The sequence below is a fragment of the Pan troglodytes genome, chromosome 5, assembly GCF_028858775.2.
Source record: "Pan troglodytes isolate AG18354 chromosome 5, NHGRI_mPanTro3-v2.0_pri, whole genome shotgun sequence".
Classification (NCBI taxonomy): domain Eukaryota; kingdom Metazoa; phylum Chordata; class Mammalia; order Primates; family Hominidae; genus Pan; species Pan troglodytes.
Genome location: NC_072403.2, coordinates 41,980,908 through 41,992,907, shown reverse-complemented (window position 1 = coordinate 41,992,907; position 12,000 = coordinate 41,980,908).

Sequence of the window (12,000 nt, the reverse complement as noted above, 5' to 3'; positions counted from 1 at the left end):
CTCTGCATGAGCCAGATCCTCTCCCTATGGAACTGTCCACCTTTCCTTCCTTCCTCTTTCCTTGCCTCCCTCCCTCTCTCCCTCCCTTCCTTCTTTCCAAGCCTAACTCTAAACTCACATCTACAAGGTGTTCCCGAGTGAACTCTAGATCCACTCACCCTACTAACCCTGTGCATATCCCTCTCCCCAAGACCCCCACTGCACACCACCCGCTTCCCCCTCCACAGGCTTCGTGACGTCCACATTCTTGAAGCGTGCTTGTACTCCTGTGAGCCAGTAGAGAGGTAGCTGAGTTCTGGGAGACAGGGCTGAGTCTGAATCTCGTGCCTCCATTTGTGGCTACAGGTGGAGCTTCCTCATCAGTAAGATGGGAGAATGTCACTTGCATAGCCAGGGACACCAGCAGGGTTTACTGAAGCAACACATGCCAGTTTGCAGGCATTGTGCATGGTGCTCCCTCTGGTCCTTCAGGACTGCTCATGTGTCACCTCCTCCGAGGTCCCCCTGACCTCATTACAAGCCATGCTCACCTGCCTTACCTGGCCTCGTGTTCTTCAAGCCCTGTGTACCTGTTTATTGTCTGCCCCCCTCTAATAGAATGTCTTGAGGTTGGCAAGGGTAGGGGCTTTGTCTATTTTGTTCATCACTGAATTCCACGTACCTGGAAGAGTGCCCGGCAGCCGGTGACTGGCTGAATGGCAGGGATGTAGCAGGGCCTTATCCCCAGCAGCCTTGTTATCGATGCATCTCTGTCTGTGTGCAGCTGATATGCAGGCCCAACTCACCTTCGTGCCTGGGGCAGTCTCTGCTGTGCTGACCTGACAAACCGCAGTAATGGAGTCAGGTCCTGCCTGGACTCCTGTGTGCAGCCTGCCTCAGGCAGGAGAAGCTGTGCACCCTGGAGGCCACCTCCACAACCTGCCTGTCCAGGGCAGAGGCCACGGGGTCTCCTTGCTCCACCCCTTCTAAGTAAACTATCCAATGTCAGGACACATAGATCCTCCCCAGAAGCCCTATGGACCTTGGTCAGGGGCAGATAACCCCAAACAAGACTAGCAAGGCTACCTGCCATGGCAGAGGTTCGGGCTCTGATTCTAGCTCTGTCTCTAATTTGCTGTGTGACCTTAGGTAAGTCAGACTGCCTCTCTGGATACATTCATTTTCTATTATATGCATTTAATAAACATGGAAAGAGCACTAATTACTTCCCAAAAGTTGTTATAAGAGCTTTACATACATGTAACTTAATCCTCCTGAGGACTCTATGAGATGGGTTAACAGTATCCCCCATTTTATGTATAACAATGAGACACAGAGAGGTGAAGTGACTTGCCCAAGGACACACAGCTAGTAAGCACTAGAGCTGGGAGTGAAGACCAGGTAGTCTTGCCCAGGGTCAGTGCTAGTAACCACTATGCTTAGCTGCGCTGGATGATGCTTGTGAAAGGCCAATCTTTTGTAAGAAATAAAATTAAGTAGAAAGAACATTGCAAGACCCTGTCTCTAAAAAAATAAGAGTCACAGAGAGCTCCAGGACACCACTGTCACTGTCAGCCCGAGCACAGGTGTGGCAACAGGGATGAGTAAGGGGCTGTGGAGGGGAAGCTACCCTGATCCTGGTGACTACACTTCCCTGACAAACAGCTTCTCCCTCCTTCTCAGGCCTGGTCTTCACTCCCTCACACTTGCCCAGGGCTGCCCTTCCTAAGCCAGGGGGCACCCAGATCCAGCTTTGGTCACCTGGAAAGAGGGTGCTCCAGCTGGGCAGCTTGAGGGCAGCACAGCTCCCATGTGACAGGCAGCCAGGGGCAGGCAGCCCAGCTGTGATTAATCTTCCTGTTTCAGAGCAGCCCTGCCTCCCCATAACGCCCCACCCCCGGTAGCTCTCAGTGGCCTCCAGGATAAAGTTTAAACTTCTTAGTCTGTTGGGCAAGGCTTGCCCCCATCCAGACAGGCCCTGCCTTTCTTGCTAATCGGATCCTCCAAGGTGTCTGTGCCCAGGCAACCTCCATTCTAGCCATCCGCAAGCGTGCCTTCCTCATCCCTGTCACCACGTCTTTGCTTGAGCTGTTTGTGACCTGTCTGGAATACCATCCTCTGCTTTGCCAAGGGCGGGGGTGTGGGGGGGGCATCCTCGTTCCTTACAACCTGCTCAGCAGCTCTTCCTGGGCTGGCTTTGCCAGGCCACTCTCACCAGCACCCTTAGACTTGGAATTCTCAGTTAACTTTCAAACAAACCTAAATTGTAAGTTCTTGAGGGCATGAGTGTCTTATTTTTCTCTATCCTCCTTACCTACCTGGTGATTAAGGTAAAGCCTTAATCCATTCAACCAAATTTTGCCAGGCACCTCTCAAGACATTGAGAATACACGGACAAATGTCACAGTTCCTGTGCTTGAGAAGCTCCTACCCTAGTGAGGGCGGCAACAGGAAACAGTGACAACACTGTCGTCGGCAGGTGGGAGTGTCAACTGGGGCAAGCTTTTAGAACCATTTGGCAATGCTGCAAAAGTGTCAAAATGTGCACCTTGTTAATCCGGTAATCCCATAGCCATCAATTTAGTGAAAACGCGAAAACAGCCGGGGGACACACACTTATCACCGCATTGCTCATCATCTATATCAATAAAGAAAAGTTTCCAGCATCATGGGGGGGTGGGCGGCGGTGGTGGGGGAGAGGAAAAGGAAACACACTGCTTGGATGAGTTGTCTCAGATTTGGAGAGTATGTTCGGGATGGCCTGCCTTAACAAATATAGACTAAGTGCTGACGGTGAAATTCACTTGGCTGGTGGGGGTGGCAGGAGGAGTGAAGGTCCTTGTCAAGGCAGAACGCTGAGCTGTTTCACACACATGCCATATTCACTTCTGATATTTTAAAAATAGAACATCATAGATACTCATCATCATGATGAAAATGGTGACAAAAACATATAGTTCTTACTATGAGCCACACACTGTTCTAAGTGCTCTACATTGGTTAACGTATTTAACCCTCACCACAATCCTGTGAAGAAGGCACTATTATCAATATCATCCCATTTTACAGTTGTGATAACTGAGGCCCCGATTGATCAAGCAACCTGCGGAGGTTACACAGTGTCAGTGGTGGAACCGGGATTAGAACCTAAGCTGTCTGGCTCTTGGCAGCTGAAGCCCTTTCATGCCCCTCTCTGATTCCATGCCCTCTCTGCCTCCCTAGAGGTGACCCCTCTACAAGTTGGTGTTTGTTATTCTCGTCTGCTTTTCGTTTTACTGTATACGTATGCATCTGTAAACGATGCCAGATAGATCGTTTTGCAGCCTCCTTTTTCACTTAAGGTTGTTGGTGAGATCTGCCAAGATGTTGAGTCGTCTCTGTTTCTCAACCTCGGCACTGCTGACATGTTTTTGCTGGGTAATTCCTTGTTGTGGGGGTCGTCCTGTGCATTGCAAAATGTTTAGCAGCATCCCTGGTCTCTACCCACTAGATACTCACCACCCTCACCTCCAAGTGTGACAACTAAAAAGGTCTCCAGACATTGCCTATTGTTCCTGGGACAGAGACAAAATCAGGGGTCTGGGGTGGTGGTGGGGGAATCATTCTAGTTCATTTGTCTTCACTGCTGTTTAATATTTCATTGCATGAATACATAATGCAGTTTATTTCCTATTCCCCTATTGATGGTGTTTGAGGTTTGTTCCCATTTTTTCCTGCTATTACAAATGATGTTGAGTGAAAAGTCTGTACTCTGTTCCTTGTTGACATACGAGAAAGCTTCTAGAAAGTTCTAGAATTACCTAGAACCACAGCTATGTACAGCTTCTGCCCTTACTGAATCCTGCCAAATGGACGCCAATGTATGAAAGCTCTACAGTTTTTGTATGGGCAAATTCATTTGCCTTTTCCTGCATGGTTTCTACGTTTGGGGACATGCTTTGAAAGCCTTTCTCCATTTAAATCTTTGACCTGTCTGGAAATGATTGTGGCTGAAGGAGGAAAGTGGCTATCTAGCTGTTTCAATGCCATTTATTGACACAGATCACTGAATAATAATGAGTTTTAAAAGCGATGGTTTTTTTCCAGATTTAAAAAAATTTCTTGGAGTTATGCCAATCTGTCAACAGCTATTATTTCCAGGTAGTGGGATAATAGATGTTACCTACTACATTTAAACATTTTCAACAATAAATATGTTTTGTGTCATGAAAGAATAATAGTTAGGCAAAGTAATGTGGTAAGTGCTTTGACCCTGGTAAGATCAACACAAATTACATAAACACTTGGAGGGGGGCACCTGACTGAACTGGAGGCTGGGGAGAGGACTGGTTGGGTGGGGGCTGTTTCCTCACCGTGAAGCAGGGTGGGGCTTGTTGCGGGCACAGCAGCCACTCGGCTGTTTGCCTCCAGATAGGGACACTCCCCACCACAAGCACTGTGTCAGCAACCATGATCAGGTAGTCATTGCCTGTCTCACTGGGCAGAGCTGTGAGTGGCTGAGTTTCCATAGAGGACAATCAGCTCTGTCATACTTGAGCAATGGCCCAGGGGAAATGGGTCTTTGTGTAATGGCAGCGGATGGTGACCTCACACCTCACATTGGAAACACACAGTGGAGCCAGCTGATCAGGTCGAGGTAATCCAAGAGGACATGCAGCCCTGGACGCCACGAGAAATCCTATTGTCTGTCAGTTGAGTGCCAGGGAGGTGGATCAAAGGTGCACCGGCCCAGAAATGGCCTCCAGCAACAGGTGCTTAGATGGTCTGTTCTAGGGGTGCCAGTGAGATGGTACAGTCATTGTTTACCACTGCCTTTTCCCATGAAAACAATGAACAACTCCATGGGGACAGGAATTTGACTTTTATTCTTTCCCATATTCCCAGTGCCTGAAGATGGAAGGTACCTAATAGATATTTGTAGAATGGCTGAATGAGGGTGCAAGACACCATAATGCCTTCCAATTATCTTTCTTTTGCCTTGCTATTTTCATTTTAAAGTGGCAGATGGATGGGGACACAGTAGGAATTATCTAGATCATGGCCATCAGCCACTTTCAATAATCTTTTGGTTCTTGTTCTAATTCATTAAATTGCTGTGCAGCCAACTTGAATTACACAACAAGACATAGCAAAGAGAATCAGAAGCCAATTCTTCTAACACGTGTCTCTTCTTAAACAAGGAAATTCCACACAGCACCATTTCTTAGGCAAGGCAGATAACCCATACATATTTGGTTTTTCTTTAAATGATCTTTGATTCTAAAGACTATTGATTGTAAAAACAGGAAGCAAAAGACAAGGTGATCTGCAAGGGATTAAAAGCTGACAGTCATTTACGGACTCGGTCAATAAGGACTGAATGCCTACTGTGTGCCAGGTACCAAGCTAGGTGACAGGGACACCACAGTGAACAAGACATGATCTGTCTTCGATGACATGCAGCCTTAAGCCAGTATTTAGCATTTACTGTATGCTCAGGGTTTTTCATGTCTTAACTCATTTAGTCCTCACAGCCCCACTCTCTATTATTGGTACAATCTTGAGCAAATTACTTAATCACATCAAAGGTTCCAGAGCCTGTATCCTTAACCTTTATATGTTTTTCCTTTTTGAGCAGGTGGTACAAACAGCAAGCAATGATAAAGCAGTGTAATCAGTGCCACCAATGATCATTCCAGATTACAGGGTGCATGCAGAAGACACAGCTAATCCAGGCTTGGGAATGGTCAGGAATTTACTGAGGGAGTGATGTCAAGGCTGAACAGAAGAACGAATACATTAGCTCAGAGGAATGAGGAGGAAGAGGGTTCTAGAGAGAGGGACTATCACGCACAAAGACCAGGAGAGAAAGCAAGAGCACACAGTGACTTTGTCCCATTAGAGCACTGCTATAGAGAGCCAGAGGGAAGCGTGCTCATCTTCTAGGACATACAAAGCGAGTGCTGGCTTGAGCCCTTTTGGCTGAAAGAGGGAAAAGGTAGTTTCTCTTCAGAAGCCTGGAGGTACATTTCTATCCCAGATGAGTAGAGAAGCGAGGGCAAGGGGCCTGGAACTAGGGAGAGAGACCCAGTGTGTGCTGAACAAGATAAGGCACCAGTGCCTGGCTGTGGCTGCCAGGGACTCCTCCCCAGTTTGGCCAGCAGCAGCCAGGGAGTCCTTATGGAAATTATGCTGAATTAATTTTTTTAAATTTTCTTTAAAAAAACCAAAAGAGGCGTGTCTAACACCAATGCTATAGAACTCTTTGGAACCAGGAGTCTTTCAACGTTGATATCAGGATAGTCTGTTGAATCTAGCCTCAGTTGTAACGTGACTGAGAAAGAGACATTACTTGTATAGAATATGCAAGAATGTAAATTGCCTAACATACAGTAGCAGTTCATTAAAAGAACTACCTTTTAGTAGGGAGGTAAGGAAAGTAGGGGGAAGGAGGTGAAGGAAGGAAGGAAGACAATAGGGAGCCAGGTCTGTCCTGCATTGTGGAGGTTTCACTTCTTAGGACTCCAGGTGTCCCAGAGTCATTTGATCTGTCAGCAGTTCTCAGCGGGTGCACTGAAATCTCTGGGGCCATTTTTGGTTATCATACTGATCAGGAGTGTTACTGATATGAGCATGCACGGTCCATTGTGCAGAGTGGGATTCTTAACAAGAATTGCTTCACATTACAAACATCCTGCTGGACATTCATGAAGGTGGAAAAAACTATTTATGATTATCTGAGCCTAGACTGTAACTTGGTTTTACATACCAAACAAATACTTTTCTGCATATTAATATACTTACATTTCCCAGGATCACAACTGAGTAAATCAAAAAGTTCTCCAGGCTGGGCAACAGACTGAGACCCTGTCCAAAAAAAAAAAAAGATTCTAATTGTTTGTTTGAAATTTTTACCAAGAGTTGCTTACCACTTTCAGAAAAATCATGACTGACAGCAGTCAGCCATGGTATCTGAGTTGCCAAGACAACACAACTGTATGAGTACGCATTTGGAGCTGTCATATTCAAGGTGATTCTATGTATAGGTACAAGCATCTAACTACTTCATTATTTCTTTTATGTAGCTATGCCTCAGAATTTACTTTTATTTTATTTTATTTTTTTTTAGACAGGGTCTCACTCTGTCACCCAGGCTGGAGTGCAGTGGAATGATCATGGCTCACTGCAGCCTCAACCTCCAAGGCTTAAGCAATCTCCTGCCTCAGCCTCCTCAGTAGCTGGGACTACAGGTGTGTGCCACCATGCCCAGATAACTTTTTCTTTTTTCTTTTCTTGAGACGGAGTCTCCCTCTGTTGCCCAGGCTGGAGTGCAGTGGCATGATCTCAGCTTACTGCAAGATCCACCTCCCAGGTTCAAGCAATTTTCCCGCCTCAGCCTCCTGAGTAGCTGGGACCCAGGTGGGTGCCACCACAGCTGACTAATTTTTCTATCTTGTACTAATTTCGTATTTTTAGTAGAGATGGGGTTTCACCATGTTGGCCAGGATGGCGAGTGATCCACTTGCCTCAGCCTCCCAAAGTGCTGTGATTACAGGTGTAAGCCACTGCGCCCTGCCCCAGTTAACGTTTTAAAAATTTTCTGTAGAGACGGGTTTCTCCATGTTGGCCAGGCTCATCCTAAACTCCTGACCTCAAGTGTTCTGCCCGCCTCAGCCTCCCAAAGTGCCGGGATTACAGGTGCGAGCCACCATGCCCAGCCAGCACTTATATATGGAAATGTATTCGTATTTTTCCTTTGTCATTTATATTGGATCATTATATTTTCTTTGAAATTGTGTGAATTATCTATGAATTTCACCTCAGCATTATAAAAGAGGTATTATAAAATATTAGTTATGCAAAGGGTAATAGATCTGACAAGAGTTTAGAACCACTGGTTTTTGTTAAGAATCTAGGCTGGGTCTGTGGTTTTACATCTTCTTATTTTCTGCTGCAACTGACACTCAAATGGTGGTGGCATAGTTTCTATTTTTAGTTGCAAACTGAAGGTTACTTCCTTATTTAACTTATAATAACTTCTAAACAAAGCACCTTCCTTAAATTGAACTACTCAAATAACTCTGCAATATAACATTATCCCACTGGCTATGCGTACTTAGACCACAGCCTATGGCTTCAATAATGGGTTTTCCAGAAACTGCCTCAGGACCATTTGTCCTCAGGAGCTCTCTCCCCAGTTGGCTTTAGAGACACACACGGTTCCCAGATGCAGAAGGCTGCAAACTCCCCCTAACAAGACAGCCTCGATGTCCCCCGTTAACTCGTGAGATGCAGACTAACCAGTATCTTGAGTGTCCACAACACACCAGGCACACTGAGGTTTGTTATTTCCTTACCGGTCTAAGAAAATCTTGTAGTCATACCCCCAGTTTAATTACCAGATTTTCTGCCTGTGGATAATGGCAAAGAACTTCTGAACAAAGGATAACTTACTCAACCTACTGTTTTTTTTTTTAAGAAATGAAATGACCTTTATTCAGTACCAAACATATTTCCCCTAAAAATATGTATTTGAGTCTAAAAAGGCCTTTCCAATTTGTACTTTTCCTCCAAGATGCCAAGCTACTTTTTTTTTTTTTTTTTTTTAAACAGAGTTCCACTCTTGTTGCCCAGGCTGGAGTGCCGCGGTGTCATCTTGGCTCACTGCAACCTCCGCCTCCCAGGTTCAAGCGATTCTCCTGCCTCAGCCTCCCAAGTAGCTGGGATTACAGGTGCCCACCACCAAGCCCGGCTAATTTTTTGTATTTTTAGTAGAGACAGGGTTTTGCCATGTTGGCCAGGCTGGTTTTGAACTCCTGACCTCAGGTGACCCGCCCACCTCGGCCTCCCAAAGTGCTGGGATTACAGGCATGAGCCACCGTGCCCGGCCACCAAACTACTTCTTTAAGTTACAACAGGCCAGTGGGTGTTAACTCTTTTTTCAAGAAAAGAGGCTTTGGTGTTCTGCAAGATTAGGAGGGATGAAGTGTTAGATTCATGGTTTTCAACCAGGGATGATTTTGTTCCCCAGAGGCCATTTGGCAACAACATCTGGAGACATCTCTGGCTATCCCAACTGGGGGAAGGGAGCATGAGTGCTACTGGCATTAGTGGGTAGAGGCCAGGGATGCTGCCTAACACCCTACACTGCACAGGACAGCTTCCACAACAAATAATTATCTGGTCTGAGATGCCAATAGTGCCAAAATTGAAAAATCCTGCTTAAGATCCTTAAAATACACCCTTCTACTGAAGAAGAAACAACCAAACCCTCCCAGCTGGGTGGAGAATCCCGCTACAAAGTACTGGTGCGGCTTAGCTTGCCAGAGGCCTAACAGCTGGGTGCAATTTCTTTCCAGCAACTGTTCTCCTGCCTTGAAAGGCTGGGCTCTAGCCCTGGCAAAACTGAAATTTGAGAATGGTTCCCCAGGTCACACAGACTTTTAAATACCTTTCTCATTAAAAAACAAAACAAAGAAAGAAAAGGTCTCTTCTGATCACAAAACAAAACTCTCAGTGTAAAAAAAGGTACACATTACAGAAATAGCATAAAAATTAAAGGGCACAATCCCACTGCCTAGAGATGGTTGCTAACAGTTCAATGTATATTCATTTCCTAGCCAGGCATTACCTATCAACAAAAAAGGGGGCCAGGATACTATAGTTTGCCACTGACTTTTTCTCCTTCACAATGTATGTTGCACATCTATCCATGCCTAGCTGGATGGTATTCCACTGCACAGATGACCATCTTATTCAATCAAGTCCTTATTCATAGATATGTGGGTTACTTCCAGTATTTTGCTGTACAAAGAATGTGACGCTGAAAAACATTCTACTTTGTGCACTTAAGACCTTTTTTTTTTTTTTTTTTTTTTTTTTATGAGACAGGGTCTCACTATGTCACCCAGGCTGGAATGCAGTGGCACAACCATGACTCACTGCAGCCTTGAACTCCTGGGCTCAAGAGATCCTCCCACCTCAGCCTCCCAAGCAGCTGGGACTACAAGGCATGCACCACCACACCTGGCTAATGAAAAAAAAATTTTTTAGAGTCAAGAGTCCCCAGCTATGTTGCTCAGGCTGAAGACTTCTGAGAAGTGTAAATGCTAAGTTCAAAGGGCATGTACATTATTAAAACATATCTGCATTATAAATAAAAGGGGGTCTTTATTATTTGCATATTCATTAACCAAGTCCTTGCAGCTACCAAATTATATAGAGAAGTGAAAGTCATCCCAATGTGAAAACATTCACTAATGAGCTATTTATAAAAAGTTAGTCCCTCTTTGCTTCTTAAGTACCTGAAGCCAAAGTATTTATCCTGCCCACTGTATTCTGGTCTTCTGTTAGTCTCTATGGTTATATTGTAAGCATATGACAAATGACACAAATAGAATGCAACTTAATTGCAATAATCACAAATCTTGCAAATGGTGGTGGATTTGATGAAGTTGATAAATAATGCTAGAAAACTGCTCAAACCTTAAGCAAAAGCTCTGAAAAGTGTGGGTGACAGACTCAGACCAGTTAACAATAAAAGGAAAGTTGAGGAGGTGATCACCGATAGATACTTATAAAAAAGAATGTGAATATCAAAATATCAAGAGGCCTTCTGAAAACTGATGAAGCCCTCAAATATTTTTGCAAAACTTCCTTCTATGATCACGTTGCAAAAATCAAATGAGAAAATTATTGTAAGATACAAAATCAGTTTCACTTCAAAAACAACTTAATTTCCTTGTCAGAATTAATATATCTTTAAAATTATGAACATGCTTTTGTCATTTTGTTCCATTTTCATGATTAAAGTTCCATTCAGGTTTCCCCTATCCCCCAGTGTCCACCACATATGAAATTTTGGTCCCCGTTTTAAGTGGATTCACTTCAGGGGAGCTTTTTCTGGTGTCAGCTCTCCTTGGGCTAAGCAGGCCCTCTTCTCAGAAGCCTAGGAGGAAGGCTGCTCTCATGTCTCATGTCTGGTATGTGAAGGCAAAATACTCCCTACAACGGTCTGATTCTTTTTTTTTTTTTTGAGACGGAGTCTCACTCTGTCACCCAGGCTGGAGTGCAGTGGCATGATCTTGGCTCACTGCAAGTTCCGCCTCCCCGGTTCATACCATTCTCCCGCCTCAGCCTCCCGAATAGCTGGGATTACAGGCGTGCACCACCACGCCCAGCTAATTTTTTGTATTTTTAGTAGAGACGGGGTTTCACCGTGTTAGCCAGGATGGTCTCGATCTCCTGACCTCGTGATCTGCCCGCCTCAGCCTCCCAAAGTGCTGAGATTACAGGCGTGAGCCACCACGCCCGGCCAACTGTCTGATTCTTACAGGAGCTAAAGGACCCCATGTAACAACCGGGGCCCTTTTCTCTCACCTCCTTACGAAGTCACTGGGGATGGAAAGGAGACTATGCTTGGTCTGCCTTCGATCACTGCCTTCATTCCCAGCTGCCAGCCAGGGCCTGGACAAAAACCCAGCTCTCAATATCCTCACAGGCTGAGCCCCACAATCCACCCTGGGACACCTGCTGGGTGTCATTCCAAGGACACCAAGAAAGGAAGCACATCAGCAAAGTCCCTGAGAACTCAGCTGTGAGACCCCGTGGCTCTTTCATCCCGTGATGCAATTCAGTCATTCTGAAGAATATTTTCAAGGACCGTAGCCAGCTAAGACAAAACAGAGTCATAAAATACATTCGCCTAAAAGCTTACAAACAATGTACACCTATATATACACAAACCAAACCTTCTCTCTGGCAGTTTTATAATAAAAATATATGACTTATAGATAGTCTCAAATGTCAAAGATGAAAAAAACCTGAACTTCACTTTATAGATGAGAAAACTGTAGCCCTGGGCCAAGGGTCAGCAGACTTCTCTAAAGGGCCAGATGGTAAATGGTTGACATTTTGGAGGTCCTATAGTCTCTGCTGCAACTATTTGCCTCTGTCACTGTAGCACAAAAGCAGCCACAGACAATACATAAACAGATGAGTGCGGCTGTGTTCTCATAAAACTTTATTTATGGATACTGGAAT